Below are 19,482 nucleotides of genomic sequence, written 5' to 3'. Positions count from 1 at the left end.
GACTCATCCCTTTCCTACGCATAGACATGCTAGTAGATGAGAAATTAGGATTTGAGCTCTTAAGCTTCCTCAATGCCTTCTTAGGATGTCATTAGATTATGATGTACCCATCTGACCAAAAGAAGACATTTTATCATAGAGAAGGGCACTTACTATTATAAAGTCATGCCTTCCAGACTCAAGAATGCGAGAAACACATACTGGGGAATGGTCAACAAAGTTTTCAAGGATTTGTTGGGTAACACAATGGAGGCTTATGTTATTGACATGATTGTCAAAAGCCAGAACACTAAGTCACACACTACAAAACTCACTCAAGTATTGGAGGTACTTAGAAAATAAAACATGAGATTGAACCCCACAAATTGTTCATTTGGAATGCAATCCAGCAAATTCCTATGGTACGTATATGATAACTCAGCAAAAATTCAAAGCCAATATAGAGAAGATTCAAGCTATCTTATATATGAGATTGCTTACCTCAGTTAAAAAAGTACAATGGCTAATAAGAAAAATAGCTCCCTTAAACTGATTCTTATTAAAGTCAATCGAGAATAGTTTTTCATTCTTTTAAACTCTAAGGGCAAGAAAGAAATTTCAATAGACAGTTGGATGCCACAAGGCCTTTAAAGCATTGAAAGAATACCAGAAAGAAGTCTCGCTTATAACTAGACCAAAGACTAGAGACCTTCTATTCAGTGTAGTACTACTCAAAAAGAATGGTCAAATAGATCAACCCATATACTACATCAACAAGATACTCTAAGGAGCTAAAAAAAGGTATCTATTCTAAGGAGCTAAAAAAAGGTGTCTTTATGCCAAAAAAGGTGTAATGACACTAGTTATGGCTTCTAGAAAATTAAGACCATACATCTAAGACCACTCCATTATCATCTTGACAAATCAGTCTCTCAGCAAGTATTACAAAAACTAGAATTTTGGGAGCAACTCACCAAATTGACAATTGAACTTGACGAGTATGACATTTATTTCAGTCATGGTAGGACATTAAAGCACAAACCTTGGTTGATTTCATCATGGAATGCACTCACAGTCACGAGCCTCCAACGAATGAAGCCTTAAGGTGGATGTTGTTTGTAGTTAGGGCCTCCAACTCCTAAGGAAGTGGTGTTAGGGTAGTGTTAATATCACCTGAGGGGAAATTTTTGAAGTATTCCCTATAATTTGTTATTTTGAGTTCTAACAATATTGCAAAATATGAAGCATTGATAGCTGAAAAGAACCTAACTACAAAAATTGAGACAAAAAAGTTAATAACCCACAATAATTCTCAGTTGATCATCCAACAATATCAAGGTAAGAGAGCTAATCAAGTCCCAATACTTGCAAAAAGTTTGGGCATTAACATAGCTATCCAAAGCTTTCCAACTAGTGCAAATCAATGTCGCTCAGCAACCATGGAGACGCTTTATCAAAGTTAGCCTCAACTGAAATGTGAGAAGTAGAACAATTTATGTAGAAGTTCTCCAATGGTAAAGTATTGAGAAAAATAGGCATTGAGTGTTGATGCCAATGACAATGAGAGTCCTAATTTGAAAATTTCTCACAATCAGTGAGATACCTATTGATCTTGTAAAGGCAAAGAAAATTATGATCCAAAGAACACAATTCACCCTAATCAATGGCATATTGTACAAGCAGACCTTTACCATGCCTTTACTTAAATGCCTAGGTCCTCAAGAAGATGAATATGCCTTGGAAGAAATTCACAAGGAGTTTGTGGAAAACACATGGGATTAAGAACTTTGGTTGCTAAAGTGCTCTGTGCATGGTTCTTTTTGGCCAACCTTGTAATAAGATGCATTGGTGAAGGTTCAAAAATATGGCAAATGTCAAAGGCATGCCCTAATCCAATCTACTCCAATGTCAAAAACTACAACGGTCTTTTAACCAATCCCATTCACACAATGAGGGCTAGATATTCTAGAACTCTTCCCACAAGCTATGGGTTTGTGAAAGTTCTTTCTTGTAGCCAAAAATTATTTTACAAAATAGGTGGAAACCGAGGCTTTAGCCACTATCACAAAAAAGAATGCAGAGTCTATGCTATAGAAAGATATCATATGCTAATTTGGAATATACAAAATTATTAATGCTAATCACGACAAAAAATTTAATGGCTAATGACTCACCTGGAACATGCTAAAAGTGCATGGGTAGACGAATTACCCTCCATATTATGGGTGTACTGGACAACGAGTAAAGTCTCCACAAGTGAGACACCATTCAAGCTTACATACAGTATAGAAGCCTTGATTCTTGTAGAAATCAGAGCATGATCTCTAAGGGTGACCACCTCCCATGAAAAGCAAACTCTAAGGCTCTAAAGGCAAATTTGAACCTCGTCAAAAATGAAGGAAGAAGGCAAGCATTCCATTAGTTGGCTATACTAAAAGGGAGTAACCAACTATTACAATTCCCGAGTATGAGACAGGGCTCTAAGAGAAGGAGACATCATTCTCAAAAAATTAGCAATCACAAATGCCCTCATAAATGACTATAAATTTTGAGCAAATTGGGAAGGCCACTTTAGGACACAAAAGATGATCAAGTTGAACACCTACGTGCTACAAAGACTACAAGGGGGTAACATTAGCAAAACCTAGAATGTTAATCATTTGATGTTGAATTTTCCACCAAATATATGATGAATTTCCTAGTCGTAACTCTTGTAATCCCCATGAAATTATAAAAAGAAACCCTGAGTAGGGTCTTGAATGTAGGCATTCTTTTAGTTGAACCACATAAATCTTTGTCTTACATGTGTATCTCATCTTATCCCAAAACATTTTTAAGTTGCATAGCCCTTTTCGTAGGGGTGGATTCAGGAATCTATGTTGGGAGAGATTGAAATTTAAAAAAGTTAATGTAATAAAATTCATATGTAACCAAAAAGTCAATAGAATAAATTTTCACTAAACTTGTGCTCGATGAGATTTTAAAACAAAAAATTCATCTACAACAGAAACTACATCTATTGTGAGAAAAATTTCTCTTTTGATGTATAAAAATGTTTTTCCTTTCTTTGCAGAAGGTTGTTGTTCCATTCTAAATTCTAAGATGCACAAAAAAAAAAAAATAGCATAATTCAATAATCGAACAATTGAAATATTTAACTCAAGATTAAGATAAGTGTTTTTTAATATAAATTAAGGTTAACTTGTGAAAAACATTCTTACATAATTTTCATTCCTAAATTACATATTCAAATCCTCAAGTAACTGAAAAACATAACTCACAAACACATTGTAATTCAAAACAGCATGTACACACCCTATGTCTAATTCCAATTAATCAAAAAAGAAACCAAAGGAATCCCATAACCTGTTAAACACAATTCCCTTAAGATCACCAAAGGCTTCACAAATATTGAAATATACACAAATCAATTGATAATTTAGAGAAACACAAGAAAAATAGAGAGGTTGTTTCCAAAAAAAATATATAATAACATATGGATCACAAATATTGAAATATATATATACAAAATCAATTGATAATTTAGGGGCAAACAAGAAAAATTGAGAGCCACCATTCACCAATCATTCATTCATAATCATATAGAAAATTTAAAAAAATGAGGGAAAAATACAGGAAGGAGGGGATGAGGACATACCTCTTAGCCTTAAGTCACACAAGAGGAGGATGAGGAGGAAAATGGCATCGCTAAAGAGAATGAGAGTAGTTGTCAAGTTGGTTGGACTGGGGAGGAGCAAATAGATGCCAGTGACAATGGCTAGGAAATTGAGGAGAAGAAAGATAAGGGAGTCGTGAAGAACAGCATGAAGAAGGAGGGGATCCAAAGAGGGAGATGATTTGGGTTCAATTTCTAAGGCTCAAACTTCAAACTAGAAAGAAAATGCAAAAGGGCAACGATTCTAAGGGAGGAAGTTATAAATGGATTGGGGAGGTTAATATTATTTGGGCTTCTTTGAAATTAATGATAGGATTTGGGTGGGTTTGGTCTTAGGCTTATAATTTTTTACTTATAAATGAGGTTATGGCTAGAAATAGAGAGTTGCACATCACAAATTTTAAGTGAGTGGTAATTTTTTTAGGGTTGGACTATTATTAAAAATTATTTTTCTACACTAAAAACTTAAATCTGAAGCCCAGAGCAACTCACATGTAAATTCATCCTTATTTTTTCATGTACTTTGTTTGTCAGGATAATAGGTGCATGGAAAAAAAGATCATATAAGGATGGTGCGCCCCTAAACCTAGCATCTAGAACATGGAATACAAATTTAGGGCTCATCATCCCATATAAAATGAAGGCTGCTAAAATGCATGAGCTTAAAAATCCATTGCCCTATTGGTTGCACTCTCACCCTACAATTAAAACACAATAAAAAAAACACAGTAAAACTTTTATAATTTTTTTTTTATTTTGGTGAGAGATTTATACTCATCAGTATACGAGTGCAGTTGTAGTCCCAATTTAAATTTATATTTTCTAAATGAGTCCAGATCGTTCACTGAGAGATTTATTTATGGCAAAAGAAAAAGAATGTCACACACATGCACACGCATTTGGACGAATTGGCAACAATATTTTTTTATGGATTTTTAGATAATAGATACTAGGAAATAAAGCAAGGCAGAAGTTGAAATAAACGCTAAAGGTGTGAATATGAAATTTGATAACATTTGAGTTAAAACAATTTCAGCACCAATCCATTGATTCCCAAATTTTAGCATAAAAGATTAGCAACATTAATTTAATTTCAGATATGAGGGTTTGTTATTAAATGCAATTAGAGATAATGATAGTTCTAGTTTAAGCATCTCCATACATGATATGCAGGATTCTAATTTAAGAAACTACCATAAATCCAATTGTAATTAATACACAAAACAACTAAATTAATCATCCAGGTTTGGGTATGATAGCGTTTTCAGTTCTAGTAACTCTCATGCGTGGCATGAAAGCTCTAAATTAGGCTTACGCTCCAATCCAAACCTAGTGATTTCTCAATAATTAATGCACACTCATACTGAAATTTAAATTAATGTCACTCATTTAAAGTGTAGCTTTCTTTGGGAATCATTGGCGTTGGACACTATTCTTGCCTTAACCCAAGATTGGATTTAGCTACTCATCTCCATTTGAAAATTAATTGACAGAAATTTAAATGACGTAATTTAAATAAAAAAATTTAAATGATAGGAATTAAAATAACAGAAACTAACCAGCCATTTAGGCGGTGGATAATAAAAAGACAAGAATTAAAATTGCAAAAATTTAAAGGCAGAAATTAATCGGCCATTTAGGCGGTGGATAATAAAGTAACAATAAATGACATAAGAATTCAAGAGAAGAAAGAAAGAAAGAAAGTAAGATCACAAGAGAAAACAATAGAGAAAATAAGAGAGAATAAGAGTAATTCTCAAAAAGAAAATTTTAAAAAATAACTAAATTTTGATTCAAGAATAATAATCTTCTTACAAGTGCAACCAAGTGAGCTATTTATAGCCCACAAGATGCAATACAAACCACACAATTTCAATTATTCAACTAAACATAATTATATCTAATGGACACTCACACACTTAAAGTTAAATGAATTTTAGCTAAAATACACATCTAAAGTTAAATGAATTTTAACTAAAAAAACACACCTAATAAAGCACTCATAAAATAAATATTTAAAAATAAAAAAAATAAATTTCTACAATTGGGTTTTTTATCTTCATTAAGATTAAAAAAAAATCTTGGGCCTTCTCCAAATGATGTCTTCCATGGGTTGCTCAAATTAGGCCATAAACATGCGTTAGGCCTTGAGCCTTCAATTTAATGGGCATACGCTGGGCTTTAATTTTTCATGGGCTGGGTTTGAATTCTTCATTCTCCAATCCAATTTAAATCTCCAAGCCCATCTTCTTCATGCATGCAAGCAAGCAATTGAGTGTTATTATTATATATATATGTATTACGCATGGCACATATATATATTAGATTATATTATATATATATTACATGCACTCATGTATTGATGTATATGTATTATATATATTTATATATGTATTATTATTATTTTTTTTTTATTATTATTATTTTTAAATTTTACTTTAGAACTTCATTTCATTCATTTTTCAATTTAAACTTGCATATAATCATAAAATATGTATTAATATCTAATTTAAGCCAATTTTAAGATCAAAAGAATGGTGTAATTATAACAGAATTTTTATAAAATTAACCACTAATCACCTACACACAACATAAGTTGTTAAGACAAGCAATGGATAAAAAAGACGTATTATAATGTAAGTAATATGAAATCCAGGACTGTTAAAACAACAATGAGCTAAAAAATTTATTGGTTTGGAAGACATGTAATGAACAAAACAAATTCATTATGATGCACATGATACCACAAGTTAAGGACCATCAAGACAGCAATGAGATGAAAGATTTGTTGCCATGCAAGACATGCAATTAACAAAATAGACTCATTGTGATGCACATGGTATCAAAGTTGAAGTATTGTTAAGACATTAGTAATATGAAAGATTTGTTGCCATGCAAGACATGCAATGAACGAAAAAAAAAAAAAAACTCATTGTGATGCACAAGTACCACAAATTCAAGAGTGTCAAGGTAGCAATGACTTGAAAGATTTGTTGCCATCCAAGACATGCAATGAACAGAACACTTATTGCAAGGCACATGGTATTACAAGAAAGGCTACAAAGATTGCAACGAACATAATAGATTCAATGTGATGAATGCAACACCAAAATTATAATTAGAGCTGGCAATTTTGGACACGACCCGATTACACGACACGACACGATATGGAGTTAAGCGAGTTAGGGCTAGGGTTAATTGGGTTTGGGTCATAAACGGGTCAACCCGTTTATGACACGATTATTTTCGTGTCTTAATCGGGTCAACCCATCTAACTTAGACACGAAATGACACGTTTAATTAAACGTGTTAATGGGTTGACCCGAACACGTTAACACGATTATATATAAAATGACATGTTTAATTAAAAGGGTTAGTGGGTTGATCTGAACACGTTAACACGATTATACACGAAATAACACGTTTAAAACTAAATAACACGTTTAACAGGTGACACAACACGACCCATTTAAATTAAATGGGTTAAACAGGTTAACAGGTGACACGACACGTTTAGTTAAACGGGTTAAACGGGTCGTGTCGTGTTACACGTTTAATAAACGTGTCGTGTTCGGGTTTAAGAAATTTGACACGATTATTAAACGGGTCGTGTTCGGGTTAGCCTGACACGTGAAATACGTGTGTCTCGACACGACACGATTACGACCTGCCAACACGAATTGCCACCCCTAATCACAACACATGCAATCTAAAAAGATAACCATGATAAGAAAAGACATGCATCCACCATGACAAAGAGTTGCATTAGCACAAAAGAAAAGTGTGTCAGAACCCAAGAAAAAGTAAAGGAGATAGGAGCCAAAACAATTATATTTCATATGTCTATGTACAAGATACAAGGCATAAAAAAACCTAGAAACTTAAGCCTGCCCATACATCATCAACTTCCATCTGCAATTTCTAAACCGATGCCAAGAAGTTGGCTATGAGGGAAAGCTTCAGCCATTGCCAACTAAAAAAACGAGACTATGCGACTACTAACCATAGTATTTTATTACCAGCGAACTCATTCTTAGAAGATAAGGTTGCAGCAAAGCTTAAATTTTACCTCATGTGGTTAAAATAAATTAGGCAAGCTCAATCCTAGGGTTGGCAAGAGAAGCTAAACAAGATGGAGAGCATGAAGATTAACTTCAGAAAAGATTAGAGGATAACGACTATCACACTCTTTATCTAGAATCCTCTAATCCTTGCAAAAAAGAGAATGAGGACAATTACACTCTGCTTGACCATGACATTAGTGCTCATTCGCCTAATTCGAAGAAGGGAGAACATGGTGGGAGCTCTCTGTAATAGCCATCTGAGATAGAAGAAGGGATATAGTTGGTAAAGAAATAAAATGAGGAGTACGAGACGAAGGAACCTCAAAAGTAGGCTCAAGGATGGTTGAAGTCAAAATAGGGGCAGAAGGAGTTGCCTCTCTCATTGTAGCTGCCACGATAGAAGGAGCAGCCTCTCTTGGAAAAGGGCTAGACCACTTGCTAGCCTCAGTAGTTGGGGCATCCTTGCATTTCTGGATTGCTTATAATGTGACCTCTTGCTGGATATATCACAAAGACAACCCATACCTACAAACAAGCCAAAAAAAAAAAAAAAATCTTGCTAGTAAAAAATGAAGAACAAAAAAATGAGAATAAATAGGGATTTGTTAACAACGGAAGAAGATAACTCTTTCACAAATGGATCAGACAACTATGTTAAACACTCAAGTGAAAATAGCTCCTACAGGAATGTAGAGGTGTGCAAGTAGGACTCTTCCCCCCTCTTAGTCCTTCTTTCCCTCTATTCATCCTTAGAAGGGGAAGTTGTTGATTGTAAGCCGCCATCAAAAGGACTCTGAGTCAACTCAGCTTCACTTCCCCTAGCCAACTAGACAATAAGAGCCTCCTCGCATATGATATTTTACTCTTGGTAATAAAATAGTTTTGATAATGACTATATGAAAATCAATCTCTTCTATATGAGTTATATGAATGAGAAAATCAATCCTTAAGTTTGAAGCAAGATATGAAAATATATAGGAGTAATGTTAAATATAGTTGAGTATGTTTTAAATTCAAAATAAATTCATTTTTTATAATCTCAACTTGATTTTAAAAGAATCAAAATGAGGATTTGTTAAGTTTTCTATGTTTTCAAATGGATAGTCGACTATGCGATTTAATGCTGTTGACTATGCCTAAATATAGTCAACTATGTTATAAGGATAGTCGACTATGCTTGTTTAGTCTGTCGACTATATATGGTATCTGTCGACTATTTTTGTATCTATCGACTATCATGTAAGGATAGTCGACTATGGCTTTTCATCTATCGACTATATTTGTTCATAAATTTTAAAATCCTCTTCATATTTTTGCATCTGTCGACTATGTCTATGTGTCTATCGACTATGAAAAATTTGTGTTAGAGATAGTCGACTATAATTTCTTGTCTGTCGACTATGCTATGTTTTATTTGATATTATAGTCGACTAACCTATTTTTTCTGTCGACTATGTGTTTCACATAAACTTATAACGGCTAGTTTTTGGCACATTTAATGCTCGCCCAACCACCCACAACGGTCCAAAATTCAAACTTACCCATCATCAACTATAAATATGTGGTTGAAGACGCATTGAAGGCTATTGAATACAATTGAATATCTTGAACTACCGTGCTTTCACTGTTTCATCGAGCGTTCAATTTTACTCTATGTATTATCATTTAAGAGGCTTTGATATCTTATTGTTCTATTCATTTTCAGCCTCGACCATTCATTTAAAGAGAGAGCTTGTAACTAAGAGTTGTACTCTTAGAATTTTTATTTCATGATTTCTGTATTTTTCCTAGCACTAGCTAGAGGGCCCATTAAATTGGGAGGTTGTATATCTCCTAGTCAAGAACTAGAGGACCTGCTCGTATTGAGTAAGGGGTTGATAGTGAAGTCGTTTAAAAATCCTTAGTTGGTAGCTAAGGTAGTGGACTAGGCTTGAAGAGTCGAACCACTATAAATCTTGGTCTCTTGTGCACTCTGTTTTCATTTATCCTGTTAGCATTTTTTTTTTTTACTTATTTCACTTGAATCATTCATAAGATTTCATATTTATTTTTCACCAAACGAGAGTGTCTCTGTTTCTCAAAAGAAAATTTTAATTTACCAATTCACCCCCCTTCTTGGTGTGTGCCATATCACTATATTTCTATCAATTGGTATCAGAGCCAAGTTCCTTTGTTTTCTGTTGGTCTAACAACCTAGGGAAAAAGATCTTGTCATATGGCTCATTTTGCATCATCATCCCAATCCGAGGGTCTAAGCACCACTCGTCCCCCATTCTTTGATGGAACTAACTATAATTACTGGAAAACAAGAATGCATATTTATTTGATGCAGGATTCAAGCTTAATGCAAGCTGTTCATAAGGACATCAAGTTAGCTGACATGGAGAAAATTGAGAGTTGGAAACTAGAAGAAAGAAGAAATATGGAGATAAATGCTAAAGCCATGAATACTCTAATCTGTGCATTGAGCTTAGAGGAATTCAATCGAGTGTCAACATACAAAACAACTAAGGAGATTTGGGACAAATTAAAGGTAACTCATGAAGGAACCAATCAGGTAAAGAAATGAAAATCAATCTTCTTGTCCATGATTATGAGTTATTTTCAATGAAGGATGACGAATCTATAAAAGATATGTACACTAGATTCAATGACATTGTTACTACTTTAGAGGCCTTAGGTAAAACATTCACAAATGGAGAAAGAGTTAGAAGAATTCTAAGAAGTCTACCTAGATCGTGGGAATCCAAAGTCACTACCATAACAAAAGCTAAAGACTTAGATACACTTCCATTTGACAACTTGCTAGGTTCTTTAATGACACATGAAATAATGATGAAAAGAAATGAAGTTGATGATTCCAAGAAAAACAAAAATGTAGCATTTAAAATTGAGGATGAAGATAAAGACTCTCAAAGTAAAGATGATGATTTTGCATTGTTAGCTAGGAAATTTAGGAAATTTAAGAAGAGAGGTAGGTTTAATCAAAGGAGAACATTTTGAAAAGAAAAAGATCAAAAAGAGACTAACCCACCTAATGAGCTTTGATGTTTTGAATGTAAGAAGCTAGGTCACATTAGGAGTGACTGCCCTCAATTGAAAAAGAAGGATCGCAAGGAAAGAAAAATGAAGAAAAAGTCTCTAGCTGCATGGGGTGAAGAGGAGCTCTCATCAAGTGATGAATCACAAGATGATGAAGTTGCCAACATTTGCTTTATGGCCAATATTGAAGATGAGGTAAATTCTCACCATCCTAATTCAATCTCTGAATTTACATTTGAAGAACTTCATGATGCATTCAATGATTTACTAAGTGAATGTAAGCATATGAATGAGAAAAACATTGATTTAAAAAGGGAATTGAATTCTTTAGAAAATGAGGTAAATGATTTGAAAAACAAAATAGGAATGTTGAAAAATGAAAGAAACAGTCTAAGTACTGAAAAGGAAAATCTCTTGAAAGAAAACAAAGACATGAAGGAATCATTAGAAAAATTAGTTGAAGGTAAAAATAAACTAGAAATGATACTTGGAGCTCAAAGAAATTTTGGAGATAAACAAGGAATTAGATTTGATCCATTCCAAGCAAGCTCCAGTAAAACAATGTTTGTTAAAGCCTCAAACCAAAAGTTTATTCAAACCAAACCACTCTTCAAACCAAAGTTTTCAAAAAGAAGTGTTACATGTAATTATTGTGGAAAAAATGGTCATTCAGTCAACAAATGTTATATACGAAATTTTCCTCAAAAATTCAAACAAGTTTGGGTTCCTAAAGATGTAGTATCTTCTAACAAGAATGGACCCAAGATGATGTGGGTACCAAAGGGAACAACGTGAATGATTTCTTGTGTAGGCTGCATTGGTTTCAAATGATTCAAGGAGCAAGTGGTTCCTTGACAGTGGGTGCTCAAGGCACATGACAGGAGATCAAGATCTTCTCAGCAACATTGTTTTCAAGGAATGAGGTAAGGTTTTCTACGGTGACAATTCTCAAGGTAAGATTATAGGTATGGATTCCATTTCTTTTGAAAACATTACATTAGAAAATGTATTTCTTGTTGTTGGACTTAAACATAATATGATCAGTATTAGTCAATTGTGTGATTTAAATTATGAAGTTTGCTTTTATGCTAGCTCTTGTAAAGTTATATGTTCTAAGACAAAAGAAATGAAATTACAAGAAAATAGAGTAGGGAACATCTATCTCAAATTTCTAGAATCATCTAAGATGGAAAACTGTTTAGTTGCAAATTCATCACAAAACTCTTGGCTATGGCATAATAGGTTAGGGCATGCTAGTATGAACCTAATAAACAAGTTAGTAAAGCATGATCTTGTTAATGGATTGCCCAAGCTTAAATTTGAAAGAGATCACATTTGTGGCACTTGTATGAAAGGTAAGCAAATCAGTGTATCATTCAAACCAATAAATGAAGTATCAACATCTAGACCTCTAACACTACTTCACTTAAACTTGTTTGGTCCAATGAGAACATTAAGCTTAGGAGGTAAACAATATGTTTTAGTAATAGTAGATGATTATTCTAGATTCACATGGGTAATCTTTCTTGCATCTAAAAATGAAACCTTTAAGTCATTTGAAATATTCAGTAAAAGAATTCAAAGAGAAAAAGGAAAATGAAACCTTTAAGTCATTTGAAATATTCAGTAAAAGAATTCAAAGAGAAAAAGGTTTTTGTATTTCAAAAATTAGAAGTGATCATGGAGGAGAATTTGAAAATGAATCTTTCAAACTATTTTGTGAAGAAAATGGAATAGATCATAACTTCTCTTGTGTTAGGACTCCCCAACAAAATGGTGTAGTAGAAAGAAATAATAGATCCTTACAATAAATGGCTAAAACAATGCTTTGTGATAAAAACCTTCCTAAATATTTTTGGGCAGAAGCAGTTCATATTGCTTGTCACATTCTAAATAGAGTATCAATAAGACCAAATTTGAAAAAGACTCCTTATGAACTATTCAAAAAAAGAAGGCCTAACATAAGTCATTTCCATGTTTTTGGTAGCACTTGCTATATTCTCAATAATGGAAAAGAATCTCTAGGTAAATTTGATGCTAAAAGTGACGAAGGTATATTTTTAGGTTATTCATCTCAAAATAAAGGTTATAGGGTATTCAACAAAAGAACCCTAGTAGTAGAGGAAACAATTCAAGTAATAGTTGATGACATAAGCATTGAGGTTCCAAAACTTAGGGAAGATGGTAAAAATGAAATAACCCAAAATTTTGAAAAACTTTCAATAGAGCAAAATGAATCTAATATTCAAGAGAATGATCCGTTTGAAGGAAATCAAGAGCATCAAGTAGAAAAAGAACTAACATTTCCAAGAGAAAGGAAATATGTCAAAAGGAATGAAATCATAGGAGATCCATCCAAAGGCATTAGAACTAGGTCATCTATTAGAAATGAATGCCAATATGCTGGCTTCCTATCTCAAGTTGAACCCAAAAATATCAAAGAAGCTTTAGAAGATGGAAATTGGATTATAGCCATGCAAGAAGAATTAAATCAATTTGAAAGAAATGAAGTTTGGAAACTAGTGTCAAGACCAAAAGATTATCCTATTATAGGCACAAAATGGGTATTTAGAAATAAGATAGATGAAAATGGAGTTGTAACTAGAAACAAAGCAAGGCTAGTGGCTCAAGAATATAGCCAAGAAGAAAGTATTGACTATGATGAAACTTATGCCCCTGTTGCTAGGTTAGAAGCCATAAGAATGTTGTTAGCATTTGCTTGTTACAAAAACTTCAAATTGTATCAAATGGATGTTAAGAGTGCTTTCTTAAATGGGTATATTAATGAAGAAGTTTATATAGAACAACCCCCTGGCTTTGAAAATCACAAGTATGAAGATCATGTGTTCAAATTATCTAAAACTTTATATGGTCCGAAACAAACCCCTAGAGCATGGTATGAGAGACTTAGTAAGTTTCTCTTAGACAAAGGATTTAAAATAGGCCAAATAGATACAACCTTATTTATAAGAAGCCATGATAAGGACACCTTATTAGTTCAAATATATGTAGATGATATCATATTTGGATCTACAAATAAATCTTTATGTGATCAATTTGCAAATCTTATGCAAGGAGAATTTGAGATGAGCATGATGGGTAAGCTTAAGTACTTTCTAGGATTGCAAATAAAACAAGAAGAAGAAGGTATATACATTTCTCAACAAAAATACATAAGAGATCTTCTTAAGAGATTTGAGGTTCAAGATTGTAAACCTATGATTAGTGGTTAATTTTATAAAAATTTTGTTATAATTATACCCTTCTTTTGATCTTAAAAATAGTTTAAATTAGATATTAATATATATTTTATGGTTATATGCAAGTTTAAATTGAAAAATGAATGAAATAAAATTTTAAAGTAAAATTTAATAATAATAATAATAATATATAAAATTATATATAATACATATACATCATTATATGCATGCATGTAATATATATATAATATACTATAATATATATATATGTGCCATGTGTAATACATATATATAATATATAATTTATTAATAACATTAAATTATTTTTATTTTTATTTTTTAGGCATGAAGAATTCAAGCCCATGAAGACTTAAAGTCCATGAAGAATTCAAGCCCATGGAGAAATCAAGCCCATGAAGAATTCAAGTCCATGAAGAAATCAAACTCATGGAGAAATTAAACCCATGAAAAATTAAAGTCCATGAAGAATTCAAGCCCATGAAGAATTAAGGCCCAATTTGAGCAACCCATGGAAGATATCATTTGGAGAAGGCCCAAAGATTATTTTTAATCCTAATGAAGATTAAAAACCAATTTATAGAAATCTATTTTTATTTTTTATGTGAGAGCTTTATTAGGTGTGTTTTTTTAGCTAAAATCCATTTAACTATTAGGTGGATATTATAGCTAAAATTCATTTAACTTTATGAATGCTTTATTAGGTATGTATTTTAGCTAAAATCCATTTAATATTAGGTGTGTATTATAGCTAAAATCCATTTAACTTTAAATGTGTGAGTGCCCATTAGATATAATTATGTTTAGTTGAATAATTGAAATTGTGTGGTTTGTATTGCATCTTGTGGCCTATAAATAGATCACTTGATTGCATTTGTAAGTGTGATTATTATTCTTGAATCAAAGTTTAGTCGTTTCCTTATAATTCTCTCTTTGAGAATTGTTCTTGTTCTTTCCCCTTTTCTTTAGTATTCTCTCTTGTGATCTTACTTCCTTCCTTTCTTCTTTTAAATTCTTCTGTCATTTATTATTACTTTATTATTCACCGCCTAAATGGCCGGTTAATTTGTGCCTTTAAATTTCTGTAATTTTAATTCTTGTCATTTAATTATTCACCGCCTAAATGGACGGTTAGTTTATGCCTTTAAAATTTCTTGTCATTTAAATTCTGTTATTTAAATTACGTCATTTAAATTCATGTCAATTAACTTTTAAATGGAAATTAGTAGCTAAATCTAATCTTGGGTTAAGGCAAGGACAGTGTCCAACGCCAATGATTCCCAAAGAAAGCTGCGCTTTAAATAAGTAACATTAATTTAAATTTCAGTATGAGTGTATCTTAATTATTGAGAAATCACTAGGTTTGGATTGGAGCGTAAGACTAACTTAGAGCTTTCATGCCATGTATGAGAGTTACTAGAACTGGAAACGCTATCATACCCAAACCCGGATGATTAATTTAGTTGTTTTGTGTATTAATTGCAATTGAATTTATGGTGGTTGCTTAAATTAGAATCCCGCATATCATGTATGGGGATTGCTTAACCTAGAACTATCATCATCTCTAATTGCATTTAATAACAAACCCTCATATCTGAAATTAAATTAATGTTGCTAATCTTTTATGCTAAAATTTGGGAATCAACGGGTTGGCACTGAAATTGTCTTAACTCAAGTACTATCCAATTTTATATTCTCACTTAAAGTATTTATTTCAATTACTGCCTTAATTTATTTCCTAGAATCTGTTGTTTAAAAAACCATAAAAAACCTTGTTGCCAATTTATCCAAATGCGTGTGTGCTTGTGTGACATTCTTTTTATTTTGCCATAAATAAATCTCTCAGTGGACGACCTGGACTCATTCAGAAAATATAAATTTAAATTTGGACTACAACTGCACTCGTACACTGACGAGTATAAACCTCTCACCTAAACAAAGAAAAAAAATATAAAATTTTTATTGTGTTTTGTTTTGTGTTTTAATTGCAGGGTGGGAGTGCAGTCAAATTTTGGCGCCGTTGCCGGGGAGATTGAGGCAAAAACAAAAAGGAAAAAAAAAAATATAAGAAGAAGCATCTCCTGATAAATTCGATAACTCTGTTTCTTTTTACTTTATTTTTATTTGTGCATAGTGTATGATACTTAGGTCAGGTAAAACTGTAGAAAATCAGTCACTCATGTCTCAACACAATGAGAACATGCCACTTCCACAGAACATGTCTGCACGTGGTAGTGACCACGGTGACCCTGATTCCATTGATCAGGAGATGATCAGACCCCTTAGGGAGTATCTTCATCCTCCTAGGCAGACAACCCCCTCATGCATTATTCTTCCCATCAATCATCAAAGGTTTAACTTCAAACCTGGCACAATCCAATTGTTGCCAACTTTTCATGGCATGGATTCTGAAAATCCATATACTCATATGAAAGAATTTGAGGAAGTATGTAGCACTTGCATGGACCATACAGCAAATGAGGATGTCATAAGATTAAAACTCTTTCCATTCTCACTGAAAGATAAGGTAAAAATATGGTTAAGCACTCTCCCACCTAGATCTATAGGAACTTGGAGAGAAATGCAAACAACTTTCTTAAAAAAATACTTCCCTGCCAACAGAACTGCTACTCTTCAAAGACAAATCATGAACTTTGCCTGTAAACCAAATGAGAATTTTGCGCAAGCGTGGGAAAGGTTTAAAGACCTTCTTCACACTTGTCCGCACCATGCTTTTGAGCAATGGAGAGTGGTCAGTTTCTTTCATGATTCACTCACTCCCCAATTGAAAATGCTAGTTTCTACAATGTGCAATGGAGAATTCTATGAGAAGACTCCAGAAGAAGCTTTCCACTTCTTTGACACATTGGCTGAGAATACAAGGAACTGGGAAGTTGGTCCAACATCTGCTCTTGATTCAAGAGAAAATCCACAACCTAGAAGGAGATACCAACTGAGTGAGAGTGACGATTTAAATGCAAGACTAACTGCTTTAACAAAGAAAGTTGAAAACATGCAACCCAAAAAGGTGCAATCTGTTAATCAGGTGGAAGTAAAGTGTGTTGTGTGTGATGCAACAGATCATTCAACTGAAGAATGTCCTACCCTACCTGCTTTCAAGGAGGTATTGTATGGACAGACTAATAACAATCATTCACACAACTTTGAGGGGAGACAAAATCAAAATCAGAGTGGAGCCTATTATGGGAATAATCAGAACTACAATTCATACCATCCCAATAATAGAAATCACCCCAATTTTTCTTGGAGAAATGATTCTGGAAATCATTCTCAACCTCCCTTCCCTACACAACAACATACCTTCCAACAAAATCAAGGTTCTTCATCCAATACTTACCAACCTCCTCATAGGAGATCTTTGGAAGATACCTTGCACCAGTTCATCCAAAGTCAAACAGGTATCAATAATCAGGTTGCTCAGCTTGTCAAAAATCAAGACCAAACAAACAGAGCCATAGAAGACATTAGGAGCCAGTTGACCAAGATAACACAAACATTGAGTGTGAGAGAACCCGGGAGGTTTCCATCCCAAACTAATCCTAACCCAATTAGGCAAACCAACCAGGTAGAAGCTTCAAATAGTGAAACCAACACTCATGAACAAGTGCAAGCAGTGACTGCCCTAAGAAGTGGAAGAATAATTGAGAAACTAACTGATCCTAGGATAAACCAACATGTTGATGAAGAAAAAGAACCAAAAGATCATGAATCCACCGTGGAAAAAAATGAAAAAAATGAGAAAAATGAAAAACAAAAAGAAGATGAGAAAGAAATTCAATACAGGCCCAAACCACCTTTTCCACAAAGGTTGAATCATTTGAAAAAAGAGCAACAAAATGCAGATATATATGAAGTGTTTAAGCAAGTGAGAATCAACATCCCGCTGTTGGATGCAATCAAACAAACACCTTCATATGCAAAGTTTTTGAAAGATCTGTGCACTGTCAAAAGGAAGACAAATGTGCATGAAAAGGCATTCTTGACTGAACAAGTCAGCGCCATTCTCCAATTGAAAACTCCTCCCAAATACAAAGATCCAGGCCGTCCAACCATTACATGCATCATAGGAAGTCAAAAGGTTGATCGGGCACTCTTAGATTTAGGAGCTAGTGTCAATTTGTTGCCATACAGTGTGTATCAACAGTTGGGATTAGGTGAGCTTAAACCCACTAGAGTGACCCTTCAGCTGACTGATCGATCAGTCAAAGTTCCACGAGAAATTATGGAGGATGTTCTGGTACAAATCGATAAGTTCTACTTTCCAGTGGACTTCATCGTTTTGGACACCCAGCCGCATCAGGGGCCTCAACCTCCTGTGCCAGTCATCTTAGGTCGACCATTCCTTGCCACATCAAATGCCATCATCAACTGTAGGAATGGTGTGTTAAAGCTATCTTTTGGGAACATGACTGTAGAAATGAATATCTTCAGGGTAGCCAAACATCAGGACACTGAGAGTGAAGTGGAGGAGGTAGACTTGATCCAAACACTGACCAATGACTGTTTTGAAGAGTTCATGAGAAGACCCAAAGAAGGAAATCAAGATCTCGAAGAAATAAAAGAAGTGGAAGTCATAAGCAAAGAAAGTGAGAAGCCTACATGGATGCCTGCTTTAGAGCCATTAAGGAACTTGGACAGTAAGCTCATGGCTCCTGATAGCCATCAGTCCACGCCTGAGAGAAAGCCATTGCCCAGTGATTTGAAGTATGTCTTTCTAGGAGAAGGGGAAGCATTCCCAGTGGTGATCTCTTCAAGTTTGATACCTCAGCAAGAGCAACAACTGATAGAAGTTCTAAAAGCACACAGGAAGTCATTAGGATGGACCATTTCAGATTTGCAAGGTATTAGCCCTTTGATCTGTACTCATAAGATATTCTTGGAAGAAGGAGCAAAACCAGTTAGGCAAATGCAAAGGAGATTAAATCCCAACATGAAAGAAGTTGTCAGAAAAGAAGTGCTTAAGCTATTGGATGCTGAAATAATTTACCCAATCTCTGATTCTAAGTGGGTAAGTCCAACACAGGTAGTACCCAAAAAGTCTGGAGTCACTGTTGTAAAAAATGAGAACAATGAACTGATTCCCACGCGCATCCAGACAGGATGGCGTATGTGCATTGATTATAGAAAGCTCAATTCTGTGACAAGGAAAGATCATTTTCCTTTGCCTTTCTTGGATCAAGTTCTGGAGAGAATAGCAGGCCAAGCCTACTATTGTTTCTTAGATGGCTACTCAGGGTACAATCAGATAGAAATTGCACTAGAAGATCAAGAGAAGACAACTTTCACATGTCCATTTGGGACATTTGCATACAGGCGCATGCCATTTGGGTTATGCAATGCTCCAGCCACCTTTCAAAGGTGTATGATGAGCATTTTTAGTGAAATGGTTGAGCAGATTGTTGACGTATTTATGGATGACTTTTCTATTTATGGAAGTAACTTTGAGGCCTGTTTGGAGAATCTGAAAAAGGTTTTAGCAAGA

Source organism: Diospyros lotus, chromosome 9 (genome assembly GCF_014633365.1).
Source record: "Diospyros lotus cultivar Yz01 chromosome 9, ASM1463336v1, whole genome shotgun sequence".
Lineage (NCBI taxonomy): Eukaryota > Viridiplantae > Streptophyta > Magnoliopsida > Ericales > Ebenaceae > Diospyros > Diospyros lotus.
Note: the sequence above shows the minus strand (reverse complement) of the source record.